This window comes from Humulus lupulus, chromosome 1 (assembly GCF_963169125.1).
Source record: "Humulus lupulus chromosome 1, drHumLupu1.1, whole genome shotgun sequence".
Taxonomy (NCBI): Eukaryota; Viridiplantae; Streptophyta; class Magnoliopsida; order Rosales; family Cannabaceae; genus Humulus; species Humulus lupulus.
Genome location: NC_084793.1, coordinates 105,153,296 through 105,160,150, shown reverse-complemented (window position 1 = coordinate 105,160,150; position 6,855 = coordinate 105,153,296). Strand labels below are relative to the sequence as shown.

Genomic DNA, 6,855 nt, shown 5'->3' with positions numbered 1-6,855 from the left:
CATGAAGAAAATTAATATCTCTCCATATGAGTTATGGAAAGAAAAGAAACCAAATATTGATTATCTTAAATTGTAGGGGTGTTTTGTTTATTGCAAGAGCACCGATCTTAAAAGGACCAAGTTAGATCTAAGGGCTATAAGATGTGCATTTGTGGGTTATGCCCAAAATAACAAAGCTTATATATTATTAGACTTTGAATCTAATATGATAATTGAATCAAGGGAGGTTGAGTTCTTTGAGAACATGAGCTACTACAAAATTGGGTTTTCTCGACAATTTTTAACTGTCGATATTGAGCAATGATGACAGTCAGTTAACTGTCGCATTTGCCTATGCCAGTGTAGTGGTAGGTACGCCAACAGTTAAAAACTGTCGATGTTGCTGGCAACGCTGACAGTTAAAAACATTCTCTATTGCCGGTTACGCCGACAGATAAAAACTGTCGCTATTGCTAACTATGCCAACAGTTAAAAACTATTATTGTTGCTCTCTACAACGACAATTAATAACTGTCACTAACAATATTTATAAAATAGATTGCTTAAAAATGTTGTCACTCGTGTTACATATATTTTAAAAATTACATAAATATTGAATCAAATGAGAGAATACCAAAACACAACATTCGAACTATAATATAAATTTCAAACCACATATACAAACCGTACTCATTTACAAAACAAATTATTCAAAAACAACAAATAAACATCAAAATAAATAAAGAACAATCATAACTCATATATAACTTCCACCTTTGACACGAGAACGCCTTACAGTCTTGTTGCTTGAATCACGAGCCTCAATTTTGTAACTTATATTAACTTGTCTTCTTGAGACACTTCCTCTTTAAGGCACTTCCTCTTGAGACATTAGTTCTACTTGGATTCAAATATCTATATTTTGCTGAGTGCCACTCATTTCATCTTCATAATCCTAAAGATAATTAATCACATTAAAATTGTTGAATTCAACCTCGTCAAGATCATTTTCAAGTCCTAGATAATCTATGTACATATTAAACATAGAAAATCAACAAGACATTTAAGTAAAGAATGATAACCGTGAGAACCTGACATAGCAAAATCTAATGGCCAACTCATAGAAAAATGCATATATAATAGAAAGGCACAAACATAACATTTCCGGGAAAAAAATAAACACCCAAAATGTAAAGATCCAAAATCTACTGTGCAATCGATATATATATATATATGATTGTGTCAGTTTCCTATCCTGCCTTCCTGCGAAATCAAATGTCAACAACAAAAAATGTTAAGTTTTACATTCCTTGTCCAAATCAAAAGTAATCTTCCAGCACCTAGTTCTTTAGAAATCATAACTTTCAGGTGTTGCCTTTCTTGATTCTGGCTTTTGAGGAAATATCCAAATAGGACAACAAAACATTATTTGTGTCAGCCTAACATTCTAATATTGTACTTAACAATAACCATAAATAGAGCCACAAACAAAGGAGGGAAACATATGCATCTAAGTAATATATGAAATATGTAACAAGTAGATTTTCTCTGCGAAGATATTTTGATTAAAGAAAGCTACCGATGAATAAAATACTCTACATTACAGAAGATCAAGGTGATTGAGTTAGACTCATAAGGCTATATTGCTATCTTGAAGATGTGCCTTAGTTCCAAACGAGCTACCACAACCCCACCATTCAAGATAATCAGTATGAGGACTGGTTTTCTAGTAATTTGATTGTAAGAAAGTGTTCAACATCATCAACGGTTTTAGCATTACTTCTTGATCAATCTTTTCTAGATACTGTTTCCAAAATGGAAGAATCCAAAAGAATGAGCCGTTTAGCATAAAAAATCATTTCTGGTATTTTCATGATAGAAATTCTAAAATATACGTCCTAATAAACCTTTCTCTAGATCCTTTACTATTTGAACAATCTTTCTAGGAGCTGTTTTCTATATAGGCAACCCATCAAATCCTAACAAGGATGCTTCTTTAACAATAACACAAGTGCACCTTCCTATATCCATAGGCAGTGGTCTACACATTAAGGACCTGAAAGAACAACCACAAACCATCCAATTCATATCTCAATTTTATTTTATTTATTTATTTTTTTTAAAAATGGCCAAAAGAAGAGATCACATTTTTCTTCTTATAGTTTTGTAGTAACTACAATGACAAAAACAGAACACTCTGCCTAAAAACCCAAAAAAGAAAACAGAACAAAATCAATCAAAGATGATAAAGGAAAAAAAAAAAAAAGGGAAATTGTTCATCACAAAAATTCACCTAAACTTCCTTTCTTGCTAATAAAAATATATATATATATATATATATAAACTATGATTAGTAGTTCATTCAAATCATCGAAAAGTATATTATGTCAAATGAAAATAAGAAACTTTTCATGAGCAACAGTACAAAAGCGAATGTGATATAGTTTAACTTGTCAAAATAAGAAGTGTTATTTCTTCCTATGGTTTTATTGATTTGTTTATTCATTTTAATCATATTCACATTCTATTTGAATGTGATATAATTTAAGTTGTACAATACTTTAAGAATAAATATCCATCATAAGCTAGACAAGTGCTACCATATCACTAATATGTAAAATATAAAGTACCTTTGTTTCTTTATTGACAAGTCAGGAGGCATTTTTACAAACACGTAGAATGCATTATGCAAACTAACAATCTATATAGAACAACCATATGGGCAGCAACAGACTTCAAGATTAAACAAATTCCTTCGTTAAAACTTTATTACTAACAGAATGTAAGCAGTTGACCTTAAATTATAAAGCTCTCATGAAAAATATCCTAAAAATGACAGATAATTAATAGAATCAAAACGAGAGAAAGAAGTTTTCCCAATTATATTTTCTTATTCTAAATTTTAATTCAATGAATCAAACAATCATTAGACAGGGGAAATAAAAATAAATAAAATGATAGGCAGCAACTAATCAATTCAAAAACAAAAATCATTATCCTTATACTTCATAATGAAGGATAAGACTAAGAAATATACAGATGAATAACCACCACAATACTACTAATAATGAGTGAACCTGATATTTGACAACAAGGCATTGAAGCCTAGGATCAGTGGTGAGAGAAAGAAAAGTCAATCCTGAAGCATAGCACACTGCACCAGCGGAATTACTACAAGCAGTTGGGGAGCAAGGGTGAAGTGGGTCTCTCTTTAAACTTTATAATGCTTACTAAATAAGTAAAATTATACATATACAATTTTAATGGACGATTATATAAAGGGAGTAAAAAGAAGAAAATCCATTTAAAGATTTCATACCAAAGAATTGCAAATTGGGGAATAGTTGAACCTGCTGTCTAATACGGAATACAGACCACATGTTATGGAGGGACAGAAAGCACGAGACAAGCAAGCATGGAAATAGTAGACATATGTGACGTAAGGATTTTATAACAAGGAAAAGGAAAAGATCTAGTTTCATACAACCTAAAGCTAAGGCAGAAGTTTTAGCAACAAACATTCCAAGAACCAAAAATAATGATGAACATAATGTTGAAGTCTGTTGAGATTCAAAAGGGGAAAACGAAGAAGACTAAGCACAGAAGTCAATCAAACAATCAAGATGAAAAAAGTAACAAATAAATAGAAGACAACATACACAATTCATAGTGGAGCCAAATTGCACATTTGCAATTCATATATACACACAGAAATGATTGAAGAAAAATTAGGTTTCTAGTAGAATATATGTATACACACACGACAAATTTTTCAATAGAAAAATTAGGTATATATTGGTTGTGTTTGCTAAAATTTTTATTTTTGTATTTTTTAAACAAAAAATAATATAAATATATTTTTGTATTTTGTTTTTGATGTTTATATAATAAAATTGTGTTTGGTAATTATTTTTATTTTTGAAAAAAAAAAACGTGTTTCTTAATTTTTATTTTCTAAACTATATAATAAAAGTAATTTTTGTGATCATTATATATTATTTTTAAAGTAAATATAATAAAATTAATGATCAAATTAGGTTATATTGACATTTTAAAATATCATTAACGAATAGTGACATTACCAAATATGTTTAAGAAAATTTTGAAAGTATAAAAAAGTTGTTTTACAAATTTTTAAAATTTTGATGAAAATTTTAAAAAATAATAAACATAAACACATTACCGTACATGGCTTACCATTTTATTTTCGGAATTTTATTTAATTACATAAAAAAAACTATTCATTTAAAGGTTAACAAACTCCCCCATAGTGTTTAAATTTCAGACCATTCCTTACTGATTTCCCATATCAGATTATCAAATAAATTTCAAAAATCAAATCAAAATATATATTCCTGATTAACAAGAACCAACAAAATCAGAAAAAAAAAAGTTTGGTACGACTAGGAAAATCAAGAACACAAATTTACATATAATAGAAAAATTATAGTAAAACGTCCAACTCTGCTTAAATCAAGAACAATTAATCACAAATACATAGAGCTTATTCGAAAAGTTTATTAAAAAGAAAGAAAATGAATAAAAAATAAAATAGAGATGGAAAAAGAGACTTCCAGTAACGAGACAGAAGGGAGGGTAATAAGATCCATTTGCCATATCCCAAGCCCTATCACTGAGAGCCTCTCCCCGCCACCACTTGCAAAGAGAGAGAGAGATGAAAGGGTGAGCTAGAGAAAGACGAGAAAAAGGAGGGTACCAAGATACCTCTGCTGTCGCACGATCAACTACACTCCATCGTCTCAAGCCCCGTTGCTTACACCACCTGTAGAATAGAGAGAGTCACTCATGTAGAAGGGATAAAAGAGAGAAAGAAGGGACGAGTAGGGTTTTTTTCTTTTAGGAAACGAGGAAAAGCTGGTGACGGGAGATGTAATTTACCAAAAAAAAAATATTAAGCATTGTAATAATTTTAATAATATGAAAAATTTAGAAACAAAATATTAAAAGTTTTTAATAAATAAATAATTTTTATAAATATATGTTTACATAATTTAGTTTATTTTTAAAATTAAATTATACATTAATTATATTTTTTAGATTTTTTTATTTGAATTTCGGCAACATTTTATAATTGTCGGCAATGAGCTTTTATTAACTGTCGACGTTGAGGTCAATAGCGACAATTTTTAACTGTCGGCATTGGTCTCGAATTAACTGTTGGCGTTGGGGTCAACTACAATAGTTTTTAACTGTCGACATTAGTCTCGAATTACTTGTCAGCGTTGAGGTAAATAGCGACATTCAAAAGCAATGGTGATAGTTATTCACTGTCGACGTTGGTTTCTATGCCTACAATTTTAAAATATCAGTGTAGAGTCGCGCTAATCAATTTGACTGTCGTGGTTGGGTGTTGGAAACCCAGTTTTGTAGTAGTGATGTTATATGATGACAACAAGTTAGAACCAACTCAAACTAGAGAGCCACAAGAGGAGACTCCTAAAATAGTTGGTGAGCAATCTCAATTGCCCCTAAGGAGCCAAAGGCTCAAAGATTTGGGATTAAGTGAGAAGTGTTCTAAAATAGAGACATTACACCTTGTTAAAGGTGATAATGAGGAAGCTACATGGAAATATCCAATAGTACTTTAAATAGAGGATGATCCCAAAACTTTCAAAGAAGCAATGTCCTCAAGGGACTCCGCTTTTTGGAATGAGGTAATTAATAATGCAATGGAATCAATTATGTCTAACCACACTTGGGAATTGGTTGACCTTCCAAAGGGGTCTATACCAATTGGGTGTAAATGGTTATTTAGAAGGAAATATCATACCGATGGCACCATAAAAACCTTCAAGACTAGATTAGTAGCCAAATGATTCAAACAAAAGGAGTGATCTATATATAACATTTATGTTCACCAAATGGATGTCAAAACAACATTACTAAATGGGGATCTCTAGGATGACATCTATATTGAACAACCGGAGGGTTTTGTTCTTCAAGGAAATGAACATAAAGTGTGTAGATTTGTCAAATCATTATATGGTTTGAAACAATATAAAATATATTGCACGAGAAGTTTGATAAAGTCATTATTTCTAATGGATTTCTACACAACAATGCGGAGAAGTACTTATACTCTAAGACTTGTGATGACTATGTCATATTAGTGTGTTTATATGTAGATGATATGTTGATGTTGAGTAATGACATGAGAGGAATAATACAAATGAAGAGGTTTCTATCTTCTAACTTAACAATGAAATACCTTGGAAAAGTTGATACCATTCTAGGTATCAAAGTTCGAAGGAATAGTATGAGTTTTATATTGAGTCAAACCAACTATATTGAGAAAGTGATCAATAAATTTAGTAATCTCAAAATCAAAGAGACATATACACCATTCGATTCAAACATGATGTTTGAAAATAATGAAGGAACAATGGTGACTCAATTGGAATATGCAAGTGCAATAGGAAGCCGAATGTACGCTGCTCATTGTGTAACGTCCTACGTTTTTGGGTACCTTTAAACGACTCGGGTCGGGATTTTTCCCCCGGGTTAAGAATATTATTTTAAATAATATTATATTTTGTTTGTAAGTATTCCATGAGTTATTGCTAGCCAAAAAAAAAATGAATTTTGTGATTTTAAAAGTCAAGATAAGACTTTCGGTCCTGGACCGACACAAAAACCCTGATCGGGTAAAAATCTCGGAAAATAAAATGAAAAATCATGGCAATTATATTTTGGGCATAAAATACATTCATAAAAGTTAAAGTTTGGTCAAAAATAATAAACCTAAAAGAAAATGGAAATTTTAAGGCATTTTGTGGTAAATGCCTAATTTTGCCGAAATGGGGAATTTTATTCCATGAATGGACCTTAGGTTAAATTTTATTTTGTGGTTAATTA

The 6,855-nt window shown here is 30.6% G+C and overlaps 1 long non-coding RNA gene across 2 annotated transcripts; it reads right to left on the bottom strand.

Annotated features, from left to right (window-relative positions):
* Positions 1–570: 570 nt before the first annotated feature.
* Positions 571–3,718, bottom strand: LOC133796666 (uncharacterized). Of its 2 annotated transcripts, none has more exons than XR_009875523.1 (2): positions 3,639–3,718; positions 571–3,150 (listed from the first exon to the last, which is right to left on the bottom strand). It is a non-coding gene; the product is annotated as an uncharacterized LOC133796666 (long non-coding RNA). The 2 variants fall into 2 exon arrangements; XR_009875522.1 differs by lacking the exon at positions 3,639–3,718 and adding an exon at positions 3,299–3,632.
* Between the last annotated feature and the right edge of the window lie 3,137 nt (positions 3,719–6,855).